The sequence below is a fragment of the Parasteatoda tepidariorum genome, chromosome X1 (genome assembly GCF_043381705.1).
Source record: "Parasteatoda tepidariorum isolate YZ-2023 chromosome X1, CAS_Ptep_4.0, whole genome shotgun sequence".
Classification (NCBI taxonomy): domain Eukaryota; kingdom Metazoa; phylum Arthropoda; class Arachnida; order Araneae; family Theridiidae; genus Parasteatoda; species Parasteatoda tepidariorum.
In genome coordinates, this window is record NC_092214.1 from 24,036,351 (window position 1) to 24,061,306 (window position 24,956).

The 24,956-nt window shown below is 28.7% G+C and overlaps 1 protein-coding gene across 3 annotated transcripts in view; it reads right to left on the reverse strand.

The window, feature by feature from the left end:
- The window catches only part of LOC107447905 (sal-like protein 1), a 182,170-nt gene extending 159,566 nt beyond the window's left edge, over window positions 1-22,604 (reverse strand). The window contains exon 1 of one of the 3 annotated variants that reach the window (XM_016062943.3): window positions 22,307-22,604. The gene's annotated coding sequence lies outside the window, so the exon portion shown is untranslated. Of the gene's footprint in view, window positions 1-14,012; window positions 14,110-22,306 lie in introns of those variants that run through there. The other 2 variants (XM_016062946.3, XM_016062945.3) reach the window with 2 other exon arrangements.
- Window positions 22,605-24,956: the final 2,352 nt, after the last annotated feature.

Consider the following 24,956-nt stretch of genomic DNA (forward strand, 5'->3'; position numbering starts at 1 on the left):
AGAAAGACTTGATTAACATATGCTACATTAAATCAAAATGCTATTAATCACGCAATTTTACTTAAAATATTTTATGAGTTTACGTAAAGAATTTTATGAGTTTATGAAATTTTATGAAAAATATTTTTGTTTGTAGTAACAAGTTTATATGGGTCGTTAATGTATAAGAATAATTTAATAAAATATTACATAGCTTGCTTGCATTTTTTAAAAAGATAATTTTAAGTTAGTATATTAAAAAATCGATGAATTGTGAACATTAATATTTTAAATAAATCTTAACTCCTTAATTTCAAGAAATTGGAATGAAATTTATAGCTTGAACTTAAAATTTTTTCCCCATTAAAAAACCACTCAAAGAATCTCATCTCAAAGTTTCATACCACTCTTTCAAAATATTTCCATTATTCTCTTGAAAAAGAAAGAGGAAAAAAACTTTTGAAATCATTTAATATTGAAAGGCAGAGCATTCATTCCCTTTGCTACCGAGGAAAAAGAATTTCACGAAAAAGATTTTGTCTAATCGTCCCGAAAATTATCAACAGCTTCCAGCTTAAGCTTGATTCATTGTTCCGAATTTAATGTGATTGCGTTCCGAGTAAAAGTAAAGCATTTTCGCAACAGTTCGTTGTAGGCCAAGGGTTCATGGAGATTAAGGCTTCGCCATTTTATGATCAACAGCACTAGCAATGTGGTCACCACTGCGCACAAGCTGTCTTTACTTTCATTAGACAAGGTGGCTTACACTTCGGTCTGACGTTGAGTGTGCTTCAACTTCCACTGAGTATCGAACTCCAGAATATATATATATATATATATAATGCATATATATAAATGTTATATATAATGCTTATATATGCATATATATAAATGCAAATTTACCAAATAAATGGTTTTTATTCCATGCTCCAAAGTATAACCATAAAATTACCAAAATATCCATCAGAAGTGTCACTCGTTTTACCATTCATTAGATAATTTTAACCGTTTGACGTCTATGTCTTTTTCCAATAAATGGTAATAAATCTGTTTTATAATCTGGTAATTAATTCCATACTTTGTCTTTATTTAAATGTTGATTGGAGTTAGGAAATAATTATCACTTTTTCTAATACAATTTTTCAATTATAACAGGAAGCAAAATCAAATGAATGATGGTTTCAAATGTTTAATTAACGCGTATTAAAGAAACTAAGATATATTTGTAAATAAAAAACCCGGATTAAAAACTCTTCTCAGTTTAAAGAACAGATAGCGCAATTTTACGAAAGACAGCAATAATATGCATCCAGTGTTATAGCGGGATTCGAACCCACAACCTCTACGCTTCAGAGCTGTTAGATGAAAAGCAATACTGCACGGCGACTTGCAAATAGAACAATCATATATTATTAGGGCCTCCTATACCACGAGGTTTGGTCCATTCACCAAATGCTTTGAAGTGTAGAGGTAGCGGGTTCAATATCTTTGAGCTATTTTTCTCAGTTTTGTGCTATTAGTTCCACAATTTGACAAGCCTTTGGCACACGAGCCTGTTTATGCAACTAAACCAAAGTTATTTATTTACTACTGCACATCCATGGTTACACTTTGGTGCGAACCTGCTACCTTCATTTTAAATACCGTTTGGTGGAAAGACTAAACAACTGCAAAAAAAAAAAAAAAAAAAAAAAAAAAAAAAAAAAAAAAAAAGGAAAGAAAAGAATATTACTATTTTAAGTATTTATTTATGTTACACATACATATGCAGATTTGTGTGCTTATTTAATTTTATATATATTGCATATATATCACAGAATGTCTTCTTAATGTTTGTATGATCGAGAATTACGATTAAAATTTTAAATTCTGGCATTAACCTACCTAGAAGATAAAACGGAAACTAAAATATAGCTAAAATAATTGGAGCCTCTTGTATTTGACAGCTTGAAACGGAGGAAATAAATAATGAATTCCTATGGATACAGCCGAATTTCATTTGTTCTTCTCCTCTATACTTTTGATATGTCATTACAAATTTTAAAAGCGTATTTTCTCTCTCCAAAATGTTCGATTTTCAAGGAATTATGTCATTCCTAGAATGATTAACAATTCATTAACTACGATTGATAGTAAAAATGGAAAATAAATGTTCGATAAGCATATCGAAAACAATGACTAGTAGCAGCGAGAAAGAGATAGTTATGTCAGAAAGGTAGGAAGCTTTTAATTTATCTGTGTAACACAATAGAAAACAGATGCTGTATTCTATCAACAAGCATATAATAAACTTCAAAAAGTGTCAACTTGATAAAAGTTACATTAGCGAATAACTGCTGAAGCATGACGCTTGAAAGTTACTTTAAATTTATTTTCCTGGGAAAGCAAAAAATTTGACAACTTATAAGTTATGTTATACTTTATATTGTTTTGTCCTAAATTTTGTGATATAAAATTATTGGAACTTGTTAGGTGAATTAGTAGTTGTAAATAATAGGAAAATTGCTTTTTGAAAATTAAACCTGTTTTACGAATTATTCAGAAAAGCAAAAATTTGACACCTTATTAAGTTAAATTAAGTCATATTTTATGAATTTAGTGAATTAAGTCAGTTGATTTATCGAGAGTCCGAAGAAGTTGTAAGGTTTAAAGTATACAGTAGCCAGCAAAATTATAGGGCCAATATTTTTTTAATAACTTTTTTCATATTTTACTATTTATACATATCACTTTAATAAAGATACATATATCTTTTTATTGATTATTATAAAAAATATGCTGTATTAAAAAAAAAGCTATTTTGAAGACAAAAAATTTCTATTAATTTTTTATTCTAATCAAATTAAAATAACACTATACTGGCCTGAGATTTATGCACGCTACTAAATACTCGAGAAACAAAAATAAGTAATGTTTGTGAATGGATTAAATGCATAGCTGATACGGATATTGTATGATTCTTTTCAAATAGTTACGCCTTTTCTTTTATAATATTTACTTTAAGATATTTCGAAATTCTAAGGAATTTTTAAAATACATATATGTATTTTTTAAAAAAAGTTTTATAATTTTTTTGTAAAATTTAAAAGTTTTTTAGTTTATTTATAAGTTTTCTTAGGAAACTCAAAACGAATTTCTGTATTTTGCTTAGTTTGAATATTTAGTTTTTTTTTAACAATAATTTGGCTTAAAATAGTACCATAGTTTACGTCTCGTTGTTTAAATTTTGAACTGTTAAAATAAATTTTGAACTGTTATAAATGCTAAACTGCTCTAGACTAATTTTCACAATTTAATAATTTATTGTTAAGTTCATAAATTCCTTATCATTTAGTTTCTTTAAAAGAATCTTGCGTTTTTATACATATAGTAAAGCTTTTTTTAGAGAACCAACTTTGTATTTGTGAAATGTACTTAAGAAAAATTCTTTCAAACTCATTATAAATTATATGATTTATAATGAGTATACTGTAATATATTGTAGGTAACTATATTGTAGGTAATTAGATATTCCTTTAAAATTGATGCATCTATGTTTCAAATATAGAAATTCAGAGAAAAGTTAAGAACTGTATGCTTTTTTTTTTCGCAGCAATGCATTGTAATTTCATATATATTTCAGTTTTCATCATTTTATTCTTTTTTGAAATACCACACCTTACAGTTCCAAAAAATTTACATCGCTGCTCTACATCACGGAAAAGAAATTAGTTGAATACATATTATATGTGTCAGTTAAAATCTATACATGCATAAAAATTTGATCAATGTTAAACATTTACATCTTTACGTTGAAATATATTACGTTTCAAAATTGGCAAAACTTTATAGTTCAACACATGCCAAAACCAAAGAAATTATATTAAAAAAAAAAAAAAAAAAAAAAAACTTCTTTCATTGATATTAGCAATTCAGTCATTGAAAAATTATTTATAATAGTTCAGTTTAATGCAACTCTGCCGTCGACATTAGAAATTAAAATATTTTGAAAAATTAGCAATAATTATTCAATTTAAAACAACTTTGATTTTGATATTAACAATTCAAATGCATCGAAAAATTAGCAATAATAATTCAGTAAAGGACACAAATCTATTAAACGCTTATAAAATAAATTAAAAAATAATTGGCAATTTTTCTACTATGATCTCTAAGAAAGCCACACATAAACCAACGAAGCGTTCTCTTTAAATGAAATCAGTATTTTTCAGTAACGCCGTATTTAACACTCATTTTGATGTTTTAAGCTCGTAGATTAATATCAAGCATTTTAAGTTGTGACAACGACGGCGGTCGAGTTAGGAAGACGACAAATATTGCGCTACTTAAGCAATCTTGAAGACAGAAAAAAAAATGAAATGAAATGAACAAGAAGACTTTAAGAGCTGAAATGGACTTTATGAGCGACAGCCTTGCTGAACATGGCTATAAAGAATCTAGATCTTGCCTTTCGATGTCGTCCTCGATTAAGGAGGATCTTGTGGTAGCTGACTTCTGAGGAAGTAGTTTATTAAGGCGATTCCTTTTAAGATTAAGGTACATACAGCGAAGAAAGCGTCGTAATACAAATAGTCATTCTTCTCATGTTTCACATAAAATATAGATAGCAAGTCACATATTTTAGGGCCGCCTTCTTTCATTTTGAAGTAGAAGAAGCCTTCATAATTAGGATTTCGTTTAGATCATACTTCACGAAAATAAATCACTTTTTAAGGAGTGGTAAGATGACAAGACGAAAAAAAAAAAAAAAAAACTAAAATTATTTTATACCTTACATAATTTTCTATATCTTTATTTATTTATTTGTTTTTTGCTAGATAATAAACAAGAAAAAATTGTCGTTAATTTATAACCAGAACTTCATATAATATCTGATCACTCATATAAATTCTGATTACTATTTAAAAAATTATTCAGATGTCATCATTCAATTCATATTTAATTTATTTAAATAGTTTTGGATAAATCTAAAGTACGGTACATTCTCAAACAGGTCCCAAATAGGTATGGATATAGTATATCCTTGGAGCCAGGTTACAACGGTTCCCCCAAAAATCACAGCTGGCTCTCGAAAGTTCATTAAAACTTACATATAACATTTTTTAAGAAATATTTATAATATCCTATTTCAATCTTAAAAGCAAAAGCCGTGATGGCTAAGGGGATTGAGCAATTGCCTCTCAAATACGGGACGTGGGTTCGAATCCCAGCAGTGGCTGGTCGATACGAATTCCTCAGCCGGCTCGCATCAACCACAGTTCTGACGCAAAATATCCTCAGTGTTTGACGGATCATGGGTTAGAGTCTCCTTGCCGTCAAGCAAACCGTGGGAGTTTTTCGTGGTTTTCCTCCCCATGTAACGCAAATGGGTGTAAGTTCAACCCAAAAATCTTCCAAGAAGGCAAATTTCTCTCAATACTTGATCCATGAGTTCTCTTGTCTTCTGGATTGGGTACAAAATTACGAGGCTACGGCGATGAGCATTGGTTGTCGTATACTGAGAAATTGGGTCGGCTGTTCAACGACTGTTAGAAAATCAAATCAAATCTTAGAAGTAGAAAAAAAAAATTCTAATTGCAATTACTTTCAAAACACAGCTGTGATTTTTAGTTTTGAACTTTCCATTTTGATAAACCTTCTCTAAACCAGACACGAACTTAAAGCTAGTAATCAAGTTATTTATTACGCTTGAAAAATAAATTACGTATTTGAAATTATTTATAATTATTTAAAATTAAAGAAATTATTTTTAGCTCTAAAAATAATTATAAACTATTGATCTGACGGCAATTGTGCTGCTCTTAATTATCACAGGTGATTACCGAACAAATGTTCGTAATTTAACTTCATTCGATGCAATAGTTAAGAACCTTCTTTCTTTTAAAGAGCATAAAACGTTTGACAAACAGTAGTAATCCAAATAAAGATAGACAAAAGTGGAATTTTAAGCAATGAACTTAAATACTAAATTGACTCTAATTGAATCTCCCCAATAATCATTGCTATTTATTTCATTTTCAGCGACAAAACAATTTCAAAAGTATTTTTGAATTAAATATTGCTTAAACATTTCCCCGCAATATTTGCTACCATTAGTTCCTTGTGTTAGAAAATGCTAAAGGTTTTTTTTTCTCTCTCGCATATATATGAATGACTAAAACATTTTAAATCAAAAGTTAATTTGAAAGAATTAAGAAATTAGTTGAGTTGTTGAATAGCTAATTAACTTTAACTTTTTCTTGCCAGTCGGACCATCTGAAAGCTAGGAAGAATCAGTAGATTTAATAAGTGTTTTGTTTTTAAAAGCATAAGATTCTTTAAATTTCTATAGAAGAATTAGATATTTAGCGAGAATTAGCGTGGTTCAGATTTGTAAATAAAATCATGCAGTTTAACGGTATTTTGTAAACATTTTCCTTCCTTTTGAAAAGATTAGTTATTGTACAAAGCTGCATTGTTTCATCATTAAGCTAAATAAAAATTCATTAACAAGTTATGCGCAGATGAAACACAGTTGAATAATGAAGTTTGAAATATGCTTTTAAACGCAAAGTGATCTTATTTTTAGTTTTGGAGTTTGCCAGAGCATATTATTAAAGGTAATAATGAAAAATAATGTGTACTTATACCAATTTTTTCAAGTTTTAATGTTTTTTGCTTTCTTTTACATTGTCCTTTAAAACTTCCATAAAAATATTTTATAAGGGCATATAAAGTATGATTGAGAACTTTCAAGCAAAAATAACAAAATTTGTTTCAAATTTTGTTATTTTCATCACTTATTGTAAAAATTTAAATGATTTTTTAGTTTTCTAAAGATATATACACATTTTATTCTGCACGAACATAAATATTTAAAAATTACAGTATAAACTCAAAAAAAGTAATCAACAAAATATAAAAGTCTCCTGACCAGAATATTGTTATCTAAATGTTATTGCAATTGAAATAAAAAATATTTGCGTTTCAAAACGGCCTAAAGTTTTCGATACAGCACAGCTTTTATATGCTTAATTTTAGTAGAGATTTTATTTTATTTTATAATTTATAGCTGGAGATGGACAGCAGACTCAATTTTAAGTTTACGACTATCAATGTTCAACATCGTAGCCTTGTAATTTTGAACCCAACCCAAAAGACAAGGTAACTCTTGGATCAAGCATAGGGACAAACTAGCCTTCGTAGAGGAATTTTTTAAAGAACTAATTCATATTTGCGTTACGCAGAGAGGAATCCCACGAAAGCCTCCCTCTGTTAGTCAAAACCCTAAATATTTGATTTTTTAAATTCCTTCGTTAATCAAAAATTTCAAACTTCAATAAAATATTATAGGCAATTAAAGAGTAAAGAATATCTCTGAAGCATTTAGAAAACAATTTCAAACAGGCTTAGCAAATATACATTTTTAAAATTCCTTTAAAATATAGTAAATGCTTTAAAACTAATCTAGTACAAGAAAAATTATAATAAGGAATTTAGATTTTAATACAAATGAGTACAGCACAGTAAATATGTCACCATATAAAATAATTTAACATTAAAATAAAAAAAGGAATCACAAGAAATTACAATAATTCTTGAAAAGCAAGGAGTTCTTTTAAAAGTACAATTTTCCTCTTTTAAACGATTCATTAAAAGCAGTTATGTCACAAAAAATGAACTGTCTAATATTAAGGAGAAAAAAATGTGGACATATTGACACTTTTTCTGTTGTCAGAAATTTTCAGGCTATCGATTTCAAAGAAGTTGATGAACAATTAGTATTATAAAATGAATTGGACCATTAAAAACGCTTCACACAAATGCTAAATTAATTCTATTATTTTTTGTCTTCAACGCCTAATTAATTTTATGTATACTGATAATGACCAATGATAAAAACTTTTTGTCTCTCAATTTAAATTTCCTTAAGATTTCACTGAATCATTTGACAGTACAGATCTGATTAAGTTGTAATCAAACATAGCAAACCTGTGGCATTGATAAAAAAAAGATAAAAAAAGAAGTGAGAAAAAAAAGATAACTACCATGGTCCAAAATCGGTAGACCATACCTCAAAACTGCAGGGGGAAAAAAAAACTTCATCTTTTATCAATTTTTTATACTTTCACAGTTCTAAAACAGCTAATTCAACGTCTTAAAACAACTGAGCATCGAGGGAAGAAAAATAAATTATTTTTTAATACATATGTATTTTGGCATTTTTGCAATTTTTACTTATAATTTTCATTTTAATTGCATTATGCACTCATTTAAATCAATTCGTTTAATTTTATCATCAAAATATTTAGATTTTCATTAAAACACATTATTTTTTCTACTTAAGATCATCCCTGGAAACTTTTAAATTTAGTTTTAATTTAAATAATGTAATTTATGTTTAAAATATTAAATGTATGTACATGTATGTGCATAAAACATAAAACAAAAGATACAGTTGAGATTCAATGGTTTTAACCGAGCTAAAAGAAGCGGAGTTTTTTCAATCGCTGCTTACAAAATATGAGCTATGTATAAGTCATTAGTTGTGTTTGTTAGCTGGGGTTTGTGTGAATGTGTTTTTATTATAACTGATGTTTGTGTGTCTCTGTGTTTCTATATAAACTCTTTCGCTTTCGTTGAATATGCTTTCAGCATGTGTTCTCCTACAAATTTTTTAGTCCCAATAACTTCTGTAAAAAACGAATGCTAATTTATTAACCAATGAAAAAATGAATGTAATTTAATCAATTGTGAACTCTGCAGGAAAACTGAAGGAAGCACTAATACAGAGCCAGAGACTTATAAAAATATGCCTTAAACGTGGGGGGAAATAGTTTCCCATGACTTTATTTTTTTTTCGAAGATAAGTCAATTTAAATAGGATTTTTATAGATCAAATGAGTTTTTATTACTGTCGGAAGTAACTTGAGACTAAAAGATATATTCTTTTATTTTATATTTAAGTTAATTAATGCGATATGCCAGAAAATTCGATAAGAAATTTGAGTAATAAATTGAGATTCGCAGAACAGAGCCTCAATTGTGTTAACATACTACAGGAACTTAATCAATCTGAACTTATGATTGATATGAATTTTGATGATGATTATTATTATTGATATTAAATTTAATAGTCACACTTTATTAAATTTTGTTCAGCGTTAATTGGAAATCATTAACTTAAATCAAAAGAATGTAAATAATTTCCTTTTTAACAAAGTTTTAGAAACATCTCTAATTACTCATGACAATAACAAAAAATTACTCTGGTAATGAAATATTTTTTGATTTAACAATAAAACAGTGACACTAATATTTTGAGAAAACTATCTTTTGTGCAATATGACTGATTAATAGATAAAACAGATAAAATTTAATGATTATTTACGACATTCGAATGAAATTTAACTGTCACAACACATCAACAATTGTCGTAAGTTAACATGAAATCGTTATCTCAGTTTATTAAAAAATATGCTTTTAAAAAATCTTTATTTGTAAGAAAATAAAAATAACAAATTATCCTGAAAAAACTTCTACAAAAGTATTAAAAGTAACTACAACGCTAACGAAATACTTTTTGGCCCAACAATAAAATGACGAAACAAATATTTTTAGAAAAACGATCTTTGGTGCAATATGACTTATGTCTACAGACCTTTTAAGTCTATTTGCGTTCGAAAAGTCTTTTTGAAATACGTGGTCATAAGAAAACTATTTGAAAGGTTCAAAAAGTTAAAAAAATTTCTGATGACTTATGAGTTAGAGAAAATGTGAAGCTCGGGAAAGATGTTAGAATTGAAAGAACTCTTTTTCACCTAGCACTTTTAGTTTTGAGCCTGGCTCTTACGATAGGAGTTTGACGTATGAGAAGGTTGTACATCATGGGAACTTAGGATCGTTTCCTCGGTGTGCCCATATTTTCTAGAGTGACGTTAAAGATTTTTATTATTTTTTTTTACTTAAAATGCTTACGTAGCAACAGCGTTATAGTTTATTTGTTCGAAAAAGCTAGATGTTTGCTTACCTTGGAATAAGAAAAGGCATTTCAAAAAGCAAAACTTATGGTAACGAAATAAGACGTTGAAGAAATTATATCATATAATATTCTGCGAAGGATAAAATTGCTTTTAAATCTTATTTAACAGTTTGTAGCATGAAATGAAAAGTAGATTTTTGAAAATAATCATAAATTTACCGTAATAAATTTTATCATGTGTTATTATTCAAAATTGTAAGTTATTATTTTTTTAATATAATTAACAATACCCAACTTACAACATTTATTTATTGCTTGTTAAAGCAGTAATAATGACTTTTTTCAAGTGACAAAGCTCTCTCTAAGGCATGATATAAACTTTTTAAATAATCAAAAAGTATTATCTTAGTAATAAATTAAAGAAAATTTCCATTACATAGTGGGAAATTAAGAAAATGATTGTTCTCAAAAAACAGACTTCAAAGTAGAAGATGCCATTCTAAAATGTAAATAAATTAAAGATAATTTTAATTGTTCACACCAAATTACTTTTATTCAGTTTTAACAGAATGAAAACAAAATAATTGAAAATAGGAATGAAAAATAACTTCAAACTTTCTAAAACCACCTTTAAGTGGCAAAAAAGACATTTTATATGTTTCTGTAGAAATCATATTTATTATTTTAATTATTTCGCTTATAAGTAGTCGGTTTGCAAAGTACTCCTTCTTACAAAACAACAAGAGTGTATTAAAAAATCTTATTTTAAATAATCTACTTTTTAAAGGGAATTCTATAAATTCTTTGTTGTCGCAAGGCAATTGAGAAGCTAGTCGTTTTTCCCCTATAAGTGCTGAGCGGCGAGTTAGCCTAAAAACAGTTTCGTTTAAATTTAACAGAATAAAAACAAAACATTGAAAATACAAATGTAGAATAATTTTAAGCTTTTGAATGGACTTCTAAAAAAAGAGCTTTACTATTTATACAGAATTTACAATAGTAGTTTTAATTATTTTACTTTTGAGTAATTGATTTTTTAAGTACATACTTCATCTGAAAAGGCTACACGTTGCGGTATTTAAATTGTGTAAAATATACACTGCTCATGGATTATTTCATCCAGTTTCTTGCTATTGCTAGGCAACTGAGAAGAGCTGTCTTGATTTTTCCCTTTACACCTCCCCCCCCCTGGATTTTCTTCCGTGGTTGCTAAGCAACAGACTTGACTGAGATAACACCATCTTTCCCCCTAACACCGTAGAGTGTTCCTTGCAATGCGTGGTTATTTGAACAGGTTGTTTGTATCCAAATTTTTAAAAATCGGCTATTACTAACACAAAAGCTAACATATCAAATATCAGCAAAACAGAAGTAATTACGTGTTAGAACTATCAGGTGACTATCAGGTTTTAAAATTAAATTCAGCAATTTATTTATTTATTTTTTTGCCTCAAAAATAATTTTAACCTTTAAAAAATAGTAAATAAAAATTAGTGTGTTTATAGTAATACTTGGTTATTTTGTGATTTAGTAATTCCAGTCTAATCCATAATCCGTCAGCCAAGGGGAATATTTTACACTGTGATCAGAACACTGTGATCAGATTGAACTGGAAGCAGAATTTGTATTGATAATCCATATCTGGGATTCGAACCTTGGCCACATGATTGATAATAGAGAGCTATATTCCCTGAGCTAACTAGGCTCTCCATGCATTAAATTTACATTTGTAACCTGGGTTGAACAGCCGATCTAATTCTGATTTTACGACTATAAATGTTCAACTCCTGGATCAAGCATTGAGACAAAATAGCCTTCACGATGGACTTTTTGATGGAACTAACCAGCATTTGCGTTACTTGGAAAGGAAAACCACGGAAATCTCATTTAGTTAGCCTGAAGGCAAGGCAATTCTAACTTATTATTCGTTTTTAACAGAGGATATTTCATGCTAGCACTGTGGTTGGTGCAAGCTGGTAGCAGAATTCGTATCGACTAGCCAAATCTGCCATTCAAACCTGGGTCACCTAATAAGGAGGCAAGCGCTCTATCCCCAGACTTTTTGAGACTCTCTGCTAAATTTAACTGCTAAATTTTAATTTAAGATTAAAAAAAAAGGAAAATTAAAAAAATCTGCGCATTGCAAATTTAATGAAAAAATTTTAAAGTGACCTCTTATTCGATATAACATTACCTACGATAAATTGTGTAAATAAGTGTTCATACCTGACAGAATTTCAAGCATTTTACTTTAAGCATAAATTGAATTTTGTCACATATTTTCTTTTTTAAATTGTAACGTTCGTGTTATGAATATATATCATGCTATTTTTAAAAAGCGTCCGAATAAAATGAGATAGAAGTAGTAACATTACTGAGTTTCTGTTTGAAATCTACAAAACGGAGTTTTAACTCCGTTGAGAGGAAGTAAACTTGGTTGAATTGATAATAATTATCAGCGGTCATTACTAATCATGTGGGACTCACCAAATAGCTATTTAGAGCCGCGGTAGCTCAGGGGACAGAGCATTCTCCTTCCAATGAGGGTAAAATAAATTCATATTAGAGTTAAAATAACCTACTTGGGTAATACTCGTCACTTAAACCTGTTAATTTAAAAATATCCCATTTGCATCGGAAAAAAGAACAGTGGATAAGAAAGTACCAGAAAAAAGGTGATCTTTTAAACATGGCTCAAAATTGACTCACCTAAAAATATGCCCAAGCCATCTAATACGATAAGATTTGATGAATCTGGCAACATGAGGTTGCTCAGATTTACTTTTATAGACCACATGATCAAACGAAACTGTTCACCTGCCATTTTCTCTCATAGGGCCAAATATTTTTCACGGATTAAAAAATTTACTTTCAAAAATTTTTGTTAAGGGTCAGCATTCACTACCATACATCATGAGCGACAGTTATAAAATAAGATAAGAGTTGTATGAGCCGCTGTGACTCAGGAGACAGAGGGCTCGCCTCCTAAATGAGGAGACCCGGGTTCGATTCCCAGTGATGTCTGGTTGATACACATTCCGCATCTGGCTTGTACCAACCACAGTGCTGACGTGAAATATCCTCAGTTGTAGACGGATTATGGGTTAGAGCTCCTTTGCCGTCAGACTAACCGTGAGGGTTTTCCTCTTCATGTAACGTAATTGCGGGTTAGCTCTATCAAAAAACCTTCCTCAAAGGCAATACTTAACCCAGATTCAAAATTAAGAGGCTACTGAGTTGAACATTAGATACCGTAAACCCAAAATTCGGTCGGCTATTAAACGAAAAGAATCAGAAACAAACCAAGTATGGCGTTTCGTTCGCCAAAATAATGGCGGAGTGACTCCTAACTAAAATTAGAGATATTTGTTTTTACCTTGTAATACTGCACTTAATCATTATTTTGAACTAAGTCACAACACCGAAAATAATCAGAAATAGTATCCACCTTTGCCTACGCTATCAGAAAACAGAGCGTTTTTGAGAATATTAATTAAAATTAGAAAGTAGTATACGAAATTCGTTATTACTTTTGAAAAATAATACTGAAATTACAAATCATTGTGATCTTACTAAATCATTTTATACCTTTCTATCGAAAAAAAAAACAGAAATTTTATCTAGCTTTTCAACCCTGCTTTGTTATGATATATCATTCAAAACGATGGCTGATTTCTAACAATTTTAACTAAAATTAATGGACAGTGGAAATTTTTTTACTTTTGAAACTATAATACTGAACTTACTTAATCGCTAAATATTCTAGAATAATTAGGAACATTAAGTGGCTATGCCATTTTACTTTTTTTTTACATTATATCTGATTGCAATTCTAATAATCTTATCTAAAATTAGAGAGTTTACGAGATTTGTTTTTACCTTAAAAAACGTAATTCCGAGCTTTTTTCTGCGTGTGTAAACCATTAATACATAAATTTTTTAAAACTGAGAACTACACAGAAAACCATACAAAAATAGCCCCAAAATACAGGTTTTTTTCCCCCTCTCTCTTGACGAAGAGAGTGAAAAGCAATTGCAGAACAAATTTACTTAACAAAACGAACAAACTTACTCTCATCATTTCTATTTTCGCTTGCACCAAGTCTTCACACTACCTATTCTCCGTCTTTCTTCCTAATTACAGACGTCGTGAAACGTTTACATTAAATCTTCGTTCTTGCCAGATAAATTTGGCGACAGAAGAGTTGCTTATAACTACCATCAAAAAAACTTTGTTCCTTACTTTCCAAAAAGATACATAAATATTTATGTTCATTACGAAATTTCTTAGTTATAATTGAACTACGCGCAAAGAGAGAATTTCTCGCCAATGTCTTCGAGAGAAAATTTATTTTCTAGTTTAAGGTAAAACTTTTACGCGTTTTAATTAAAATTAATATATTTTATCTGAAAAAATTATTCAGTTAATTAAAAGGTAAATTCTTTGTTCAGTAAAAATTTAAATTACTCGCAACGTACTGATTAATTGTTTTATATTTTGTGCATTTAGTTAGATTTTTTGGGTATTTTATGATTCTATTAATTAGTAGAATTGATTGTTTTAAAAGTATAAATTTGAACTTAAATGAATTCAATGATTTGTTTCAATAATTTGTTAAACGCAATTCAATAATTCAATAATTTGTTAAACGCATAGCAAGAAAAATATTTGCTAAAACGTACAACTTTCCGTTTCTCTTTTTAACTTTTTGAAAAGCCTTAGAAACAATTCAAGAATGTCTTAAATGCCACAATTTACGCATTCGGTGACACCATAGTTTTCTTTTATGCCACTACAGTCCATAGCAGGCCTTCGCTTGCTGAACAGTGCTATGTAAATCTTATTTGCTCTTATCCTATGGACTCAACTTAAAACATTTTCACTATGGTTAGATCTTTTGTTACAACATCAAACAAAATTTTATTATGATTTTTTTTAAGAAAAAAAAGGAAGTATCTTTTTGGGTCTTTCGATGATTTTGGTTTTCTAATTAAGTTTTATATAAAGTCCTTATTTTTGTTCATTCTCTTATTACACAACTCGATTACATTAAAATTGCTCCAACTCCTTCTCTTTGTATTTTAAAAATTTATAACCTTTCAAAATATATATAAAAAACCACTGTGGAACATGTTTGAAGAACATGTTTAAGAAATCTGCATTTCGTGCAAAAATATTATAGAATAAAAAAACTTACCTAATAATTGATTAAAAAAAAAAGCTTTTTCAAATACTTCTTCTCCTATGATTTATAAGAGGTTTTCTCACTAAATCATTTTTTTTTTTTGGTGTAGTTTACGAATGTTTAACCATGGTGCCATAGGGTTTCTCATGCGCTTTGAAATATATTCTAAAACTGTTTAAACTTATCGTAAAAAGGCATTTTTTAAAATTTGATATTTTTTAATGTTTTTTTGTTTTTATTTTATAAATTTATTTTAATCAAGCACGTATTTTCTGGTTCAAATCTGGTCAATTTACAAAAACAATTGTAAAACGAATTATGCTTTTGCAAAAATCATGCAGCTATAGCAACTGTGACCGCATTTTAAGACCTTAACTCTATTTTTTTTCTAATAAAACAAACTTGGTGATATTTAAAGGAAACTTCTCTTTTGAATAATAGTAATAATAATAAGAAGAGAAACACGTTGAAATTATAAAATAATCCATATAAATTTTTTTTCTCTCTCTCCTCAGTCAGACTAAACTTCACTAAAAAAAAAAAAAAAAAAAANAAAAAAAAAAAAAAAAAACGGATTTTATCAGTTTTTTGGCTCATGCAAAAATTTCCGGGCCTGAGCATCTGTAAGATTCAGTTATTGCTTCGAATAAAACTTTTTAACTGATACAGATAAATTTAAAACATTTCTCTCCTTTATTTTTTAATCACATTTATTTTGAAATTATTAAATCACTTTCAATGATTTAACTCCTCATTTAATATTTCCTGAAACTACGAGGCCTACTTTTTCCAGGGTTTTTTGAGCAAACTCATTATTTTGCATGCTATTATTTAAAAAAAAAATTTATGTTTTCCACGAAGTCAAGCAGACATAACAAGAATAATTTTCAAGAATGATCAATAAAATAAATTTTAACATATTTAAAGGAACAGTGTAGGTAGTTAACAAGGAGCGATTAAATTCTTCTCTCATTTTTAAATTTTTATTCTTCAGAATACGAAGTTTCTGCCAAAAGCATTCAAGTTCACTCCCACAAAAGATGTTTCTGACTGTTGTTTAATATGTCGTTATTAAACACAAATCAGCTTAGTATTTTTTTCGTAATATTTTTTTATATTTAGGAATAATAATTTCTAATCTTGACCGATAATTTTGTTCTATCTACTATATTGGTCCTAGAAAAAGAATTTACTTAAGTTGCTCAAGTCAAGTCATCGATCAAGTTTTCTTAATCAATTCAATACGTTACTTAAGTTTTTACTATTATCTAATCAATTCGCCTAATTTCAAACTAAGTGGTATTAAAAATATATATATACGTGCACAAGATAAACATTTTATTAATGTCAAGAGCAAATTGAACAAGATAAATTTCAGAATAAGTATTAAAGCACGTGATTTTTGATAATATTTGATTGCTAATAACAAATCATCAGATAATAGAAACTTTAATAGCTTACTTTCAACTAAGTTTGAATTAATTAAAAAAGGAAAGGGTATAAAGGTGCTAAGGAAAGAAAAAAAAAACCACTTAGATGAGGGCATTAACATTACATCATTTGAAAGATTCACTATCTTCCTGTTTTAAGAGCATTTCTCTATCGACCTTGAAACATACCACCTTCTGTGTCACAAGGAGTTTATGAACGAAAGAAAAAAAAAAAGGGGGGGGGGGAAAGATTCTATTTTGCATAGATATAAATTCAAAAATTTACTAACTCATTGAATAATTTTAATGGAGAAGATAATATCATGCTTCGGTAGTTGAATTTTTTCTCTGAACTTTTGAACATGTCATAAAACCAATTTAAAAAATTTGAAATATGGGGCTAAGAAGGGGAGTGGTCTGTTTTAACGCGTTAAACGTGTTTATGCATTTAAAAAATGCACGACGCATATCACCATTGGTTTTTATTTCTCATTTTTTAATCAAAATTATGAGTAATTTTTAATTTTCAAAATCTCCTTCCTTTTATTTTAAAAATATTTGCTCACTTTACGCGAAAAATCGAGAGAAAAAAATGAAATTTATCTGCATTATGATATAATTCGATTCATATGATTCAGAAATTATTATATAGTATACACTTTTTGAACAATTGCATTATTATACCATAACTGTTTAAATCAGTTTACGTACTGTACGAGTCAACAATCGAATTAATAGTGATGATTATTTATTATATGCTCTTAATTTTATTTTTTGCTGCTAATTGATTTCTATCATATATTTTTTTTACTTGTTTGGTTTATCGCAAAAAGGAGCATCACATTTTTGTGCTTCCACGTTTGCTCGTTTTTCTTTCTTTTTTTTTAGTATGATACTCATCGGGTGATAGCTAAAACGAGAAAGTATTTACTATTATAATTAATTGTAACTAGGCCTAACTTTTTCGTTTTTAAACTATTATAAGTTAATACAGACATGGATATGAAACAATTTCATACCATTGTTTAATGGAAAAACCAAAAAGTTTCCAAAAAATATTTGAAGTGCTTTTTGGTAAATATTAAAAATATTAATATTTATCAAAAAGCAAATTTCAAAAAACATTTAAATGTAAAAAAAATTTAGGACTACAAAGTATATTGCTGCTTAATACAAAGCATAAAAGAGGAGTGCTAGAAATAAACACTAAATGATAAATGAGATTCACATATCTGAAGAAATCAAATTTATCAACCCGAGGACAGAATAGCTGTAATGTAGTGTTAAAATTGCTTTTTGAAAACCTCGAAGGGTTAATTTTATTTTCAACATTTTTTGTAATTATACATCTACTGATGACACGAGGTCGAGAAACTGAATTACTTTTAGAACAATGCTATTTTGACATAGTGACGAGACTTATTTATAGAAACGAAGGAAAAACCGGGGAAGAGTTTTGGAAGAAGAATAAGGAAAGAAAAAAAAATATTATAAACATAGCTTATTTCAACGAACCCAGATACAACTGTTTTTCACAAAGAAATGTCTTCCCCTTTCTTACAATGCACTGACAAAAAATGTATGGCTAAAACTACCAGAATATGGTAAAATTTATCGTGTTTCTGGCTCTATGAGAATCTTAAAAAGCTCGGTGATTTTTACCGAAGATCTTTGGTAATGAATTTGGTAAAAGTAACAATTAAAAATGGTTTTATAATGTCTGAAAAAATTTCGTCAATCGAGGTTTTATGACAAATGGAGCTTGAAATAAAAATCATTTATTCGGTTAAATTAATTTTTAGTTCTGTATATTTCATTTAATGAGAGGCAATAAGGTGTGATTTCCGGTAAACCGCTACCATATGAACGGAAAAATTACCAAATGAATTTTGTAAATACCGTATGCTTTGGTTTTATCAGCCAAAATTATTTTTTTTTCTACCAAAAATACAGTATGGAAATTTAACTAGAGTTTTTCCTCCGTGTGTGTTTGCTTTTTTTAAGATTTCAAAGTTTCAGCAGAGTTTAATAACAAGAAAAAAATATATGTGACAACATTGAAATTTGTTTTGCTATCAGACCATTAGATATCGAAATCAAAACTCATCAAATAAGGGAGATAGAGCTTTTAAATCAAAGGGTCAGAAATGTCCAGCTGTAATGCTTTGCTTCGATTTTGTAAAAAAGCGTTCATTCTCAGGTTTTGTTTAACAATACCAGCTTCTTTTACATGTTCACTTAAATTAATAATTATTTTTAATCAATTGTTTAGGAAGTTGAAGTTTCGGATTTTTAAGAATGCGGAGAAGTGGTAAAAAAAAAAAAGACACGCAATTTTGGTTTAAAAAACAAAATAAATCTATATGGTATTTAAATCATTCATTTGATAATTTTTCCCCTCATATGGTAACGGTTTTCCGGAAATTTTGGTTTTCAAAATTGTAATTCTTATTACCACACATTTCGTGGAAAATACAAAACTGAAAAGTAAATTTAACAGAATAAATGATTTTTATGCCATGTTCTACGCCATCGTGATACAATTACCAAATTTTATAGCTTTTTATAGAACCATATTTTATTGTCCATTTTACCAAAATCATTAACCAGAGCACTAAAAGTTACGGAGCTTTTTGTTGTTCCCATGGAGTCAGAAATACGGTAAAATTTACCGTATTCCGGTAATTGTGACAATACCTTTTTTCTAGAGCAGTGATAACTTAGGATATAGAGCATTCTCCTTCCATTTAGGTGAATCGGGCTCGAATCCCAGCGATGAATGATCGATCCGAATAACGTACCCGGCTCGCACCGACCACAGTGCTGACGTAGAATATCCTCAGTGGTAGAAGGATCATGAGTTAGAGTCCCCTTGCCGTCAGGCTAACCGTGGGAGGTCCTTGTGATTTTTCTTCTCCATGTAACGCATATGCGATTTAGTTCCTTTAAAAAAGTACGCCACGAAGACAAAATTTCTCAAACACTTTATCTAAGAGTTCCCTTGTCTTCTGGATTGGGTTCAAAATTACAAGGCTACGGAGTTGAACATTTGTAGTAGTGAACATTTGTAGTAGTCGGCTGTTCAACGACGGCTATGAAATATAAAATAAAATACCCTTTTTTTCAGTGTGCCTAAATGAATACTATTGTACAAGTATATTCATAATGCTGTGAAATGTCGGGAAAATATTATCTCATCTATATTGCGAAGTATATATTTGATCAGTACCATCAGCCGCTTATTGGAATAATCAAACATTCAGGTACTGATTCAATCCTATTAAGCGGTGGTCACTGAGTTATCTTATTTATGATAATATTAATGTCCGAATTTAATGTAAACATAAGAGTTTGTTTTAGCTTTTGTGCCATTAATAATAATAAAAAGAAGAAAAAAATTCGCTTAAATGAAAAAAAAAATTAATACATAAGTAAAATTAAATAAATCTATACATGAGAAAGGGAAAACTAAAAACATTTGGGGTGCAATAACAGTCTGTAGGGGGAATGGTCTACCTGGAACTCCCAAACTCTGCAGTTACTGTAATTTCAGTAGTTACTGTAGCAACCACTTACACACTCTTAGTTTTATAAAAATAAAAATTTTATTTCAATTTTTTTTTTTAAAGTCACTTCTCGAATACTAAAAAATGTAATTGGAATTCAATTTATTTGAAATGAAAATAATAACTTTAAAATAATTTTGGTTTGTGAAGACTAAAATAAAGTGAGAAAGCGTCATATCTTTAAATATATATAAATCAGAAAAAAAATGTATACAAAAAATTGGAAATTTTAAATAAAATCTTTCATGTTAAAATTTATATTTTTTTCTGTATATTAAGATCTATTTAATTTACTTTTCTCTTTAGATTACTTCTTTAAAATATTTAAACATTTTTAAAAATCAAAACTTTTTTTTTTGTATGTTTACTCACACAATTTGAAAGGTACCCCAAAATTTATTATGCAGTCTCTTTGTTCAGAAATAAAATTTATTAATCGTTTAGAGTAACTCATAAGTATTTATATGAAAATTTTTTTAAATCAGGGTATAATTTTTTTTCCAACACTTACAAATACAAAAATATTGATTATTAAATTCTTTATTTTTAAAATTAAGACCCTTACTGTTCAACACATTTTTGACATTAAATTTAAATCAAACTCCGATGATAATATTGTGTGCACTAAGTGCGTGATAAAGATTGATTAATAAATTTCGTGATTTATGTCACACTTCATATTTACATTGCTATTAGCTACGGGTATATATTTGTTGAAAAATTCTTGTGAAAAAGTGATACTGCAAATGTTAAGTCTGTCCCTGTAGTAAATGTTTTCACATTTAAACAGAGTTATTTTATTAAATAAATACATTGTATGGGGCACATGAAAACAATTGAATTATTATCATTTTTAATCAAATTAACTGCTTGAATATGTGTCTTCAATTTAGGTAAAAAAAAAAAACAATGCTTATGTAATTTAATATTCACAATTTTTTTAAAAGAAAAACTATGTTGTCACAGAAAAAGAAAAAAAAATTATCTGAACTTGACATTTTAGTTTTCTACGCACTAAATATCTAGAGAAAATTAGTTAAAACTCATGTTATCACAAAACGTATGTGAATCGTAAGATACATTTATAGATACGATAATAATTAAATTAAATAAGTCATGTTAAGTACTAGATATAATTACATCATTAAATTTTGACGGTTAGTTAAATAAGTGATCTATTACCTTAGGATAATAGTGCTAATTTTTACGAACTTAATTTAAGTATTTGTTTACATTTAAAAAGTTTTAAAATGAATTTGAAGGAAATGGAACCTCAGGAACTCAAACACTCTCGCTTAATAATCAACAATGTATTAAAGAATTATTTACTGTCCACAATGCATCAAATTTCTTAATTAATTTTCTAAGAGCTTATTGATAAAAAAATATGCCTGATAATTTAGCTTATTGACGGTGGAAATATATATATATAAAAATATAATTAAATGTTTTTTTAGTTAGTTAGCTGATGATGGGGGTGAGGATTAGATTTTAATGTATTTGCAATATTTATTAATTAATATTTTTGATTCGAAATGTTTGTAAAAGACTCTAAGGAAGAAATATAAGTACTCAAAGCTTTATCAAACAGAAACCCTTCAGTTCGTATCCTTAACTTGGCATTAGTATTTGTTGTTGTGTGCATTTGCGTTGAGTAAGGAGGTCTGTACTATGGTACAGAATTAGTGAAATTGACAAGTGAGTTAGTTTTAATTAGTATGATTTTATTTAAAAACGAATTATTATTATTATTTTTTTTGAAAGAAAGAGGCAAATATTTTGTTATTTACAAACAATTGGGAACTTTTTGTGCGGATTCAGTTTCAAAAAAATATAAATTTATAATTTTTCACACAAGTTATTATTTTACTTCTCACTTTTTGAAACAATTTTAAATTAAAAAAATAAATTTTTAAATAAACTAATTTTATTGTCAAATGAATTATTTTACGTAAAAATGTATAAAAAAAAACGCATTATAGTCAACATGAAATGTATTAAAATGTAACTATAAAACCAATCAAAATGTACACATGAGAGCACAGATCAAAACAAGACTTAAAAACCACCCCAAATCCTATAGGAGGAAAGCACATGTTTATTTGGCGGGGATGCAAAAGAGCGCGCACAGAAAAATCACAAAGTTTTGAAAGGTAAACAAACTTTACTAATTGTTAAACTCACCGTTTGAGGGGGTTGATATCTGCTTCAGAGACATGTAAAAGGTAAGATGTCCGTCATAAGGTTAAAGCAGCAGCATCTGTGACATAAGCAAGAGAGAATAGAATTCCAGCTGATCGTCTTGAAATTGTAGTTGAATGAAGATTGGAAAAGTAGCGGAGAAAAGCCCCGAGCGGACCGGGTGCTGTAATAATCTGCCACTAGTATCGGCTGATTCCTAAGCGCACACTCCACTGTTGTCTGTTCCGATTGGCTCCGTTAGCCCGGCCCAACCTCTGACGTCAGCGCAATCATGTAGAGTGGCAAATGTGATTTATAGTTAGTGTGTGCAACGTTGAAGTTTTGAATATGTGCATCCACCACTGACGGATAGAAGAGGAGGGGCTAATGCCCAGTCCTTTATCGCCCCCCCTCTTTCTTGTCCCTGGAAAACTGTCATCACCTTTGTTTTTGACGTACCTTTGTTATTGTTATATTTTATTTTGCGGACGCCCACCATTTTTATATTATTTTATTTATTTTTCCCTGTCCAACCAATCAAGCAGAGTGAAAAAAATATATATTTTTTATCTTGTTTCTTTTAGCGTCTTAAGCAAAACAAAAACAAAAGAGCATTAATTTTTATTTAATTATTTATTTATTTTTTTATGACTTGGTGTTATTACTCAGAAATATTTTTGGAACGATTTCTTTCGTTCCCTCCTCCCATGGTTGAAGGAGGGGTGTTGAGAAAGAAAGTTCTGAAAAATTTCAGATCAATGACTACAAAGATCAATGAATGAGAATTTATCGAAAAGGGAAAGGAAAAAAGTATGTTCAGCCTAAAAAATAATTGAAACTATGATTCACACTTTTTTTAATGAATGAAAAACTGTATTTTCTTAATTCCTTTAAAATATTAAGTAAAATTTAGATGGAAGCTAAAGCTCTACTAAGTCTTATCTTTTGCTTATGATTTAGTGTTATAATTTATAATTATTGTTAAAACGGGAAAAAAATTCGTTTTTCTTCCTTGATCCTTGGAGATCTGTTCAAACAAAAAACTTAATGAAAATGTTTCATCAGTGAATGTGGATTTGAAAAGATTGTTGAACCCTTGGAGGTTCAACAGTCCCCCCAAAATTTTTGGAGGGACAAAAATTTTGTTGAAACTAAAAGGCATGCTTGAAATTATGATTTATTCTTTTTTCAAAGCAATTATTCCTTTATATTTCAAAAAATGACTTAATCATTTAAGCTAACCGAGCAAAAAAAAAAAAAAAAAAAAAAAAAAAAAAAAAAAAAAAAAAANAAAAAAAAAAAAAAAAAAAAAACAGCAATATTTCTCTTAAATTTTTTCGGAATATATATATATATATATATAATTCATTTTATGAGTTCTATTTACTTGCAGCTTATGTACAGTAAATAAAACTTATTGCTTTTCTTAATTTCAAGGGTTCACACATAGAACACCTGTAATGTATGTAAGTGAAACTTGAATAGTTTCGGAATAATGTCATGTTTTTTTTTTCATATTCGTCGTCTTTTTTTTACTATAATGCTTCGAAACCCCGAAGGGAATTATGAATAACCCTATATATAAAGACGATTATTTCTACTTTTTTGCATGGTCGTAAGTCAAGTAAAAAGTTCAGAGAATATTTTTGAACAATGAATGTGGGCTCGAAAATTGAGAGGAGACAAAAATTGTGTAAAAACCAAAAGGTAGGCAAGAAATAGCGATTTAAACTTTTTCAATGCATTTTTTTCTTTTTACTTAAAAAAAATAATTTAAACATCTAAGCCAAACAAGTAGAGCAAAAAAAAAAATATATATATATTATACACATGCTTATATAAGCATCTTTAATATAACAACAAGTGCACTAATCTTTCAATTAATGATTTTGCTCTATAACGCGGAAATTTGTTAGGATGATGATACTTATTTTAATAATAATCACTAAACTGTGTACAAAATTTAAAAAGCTACTAATTGGCCACCAATATCAGTTTACATTATTTTATGACCGGTGTTGAACAGCCGACTCATAATTGTGTTTATGGATATCACTGCTTTATTCCATAGCCTTGTAGTTTTGATCCCAACCAAGAAGACAAGGAAACTCCTCTATCAAGCATTTGGATTAACTATCATGCGTGGAGGACTTATTGGTGAAACTAAATTCCATTACCACAACCACGAAAAACTCTCTCCGTTAGCCCTAAGGGAATTTTTATCCATAATCCAACTGCGAGTCCGGTGCTAGCCTTACTTGGAACTTCCACACTAAAGGTAGGGTATGGGTTATAACAATAGATATAGTTATATAGTCCATCAATATATTTACGGGGAAAGTGCATTGCTATCAAGAAATTTTTCATGTCCATCGCCAAAGATTTGGAGAAAGAAACTGGTTGGAAATTATAGAATTCCTTAGCAACTCTTTTAACGACCCTTTAAAATTAAACCACTATTTTTAGGGAAAATTGTTGAGTTTCACTGAAATGGAGAAAATAACTTATCATAACTCTAAATTTGGGAAAAAATCTTAGAACGTGAAAAATATCTGTACTGCGATTGCGCGCCCAGTTGGATTACTTATTAGAATCCATCACTAATGTATAGATAGCCCTTCCCTCATAATTTTCATTTATTAACAAAAGCATT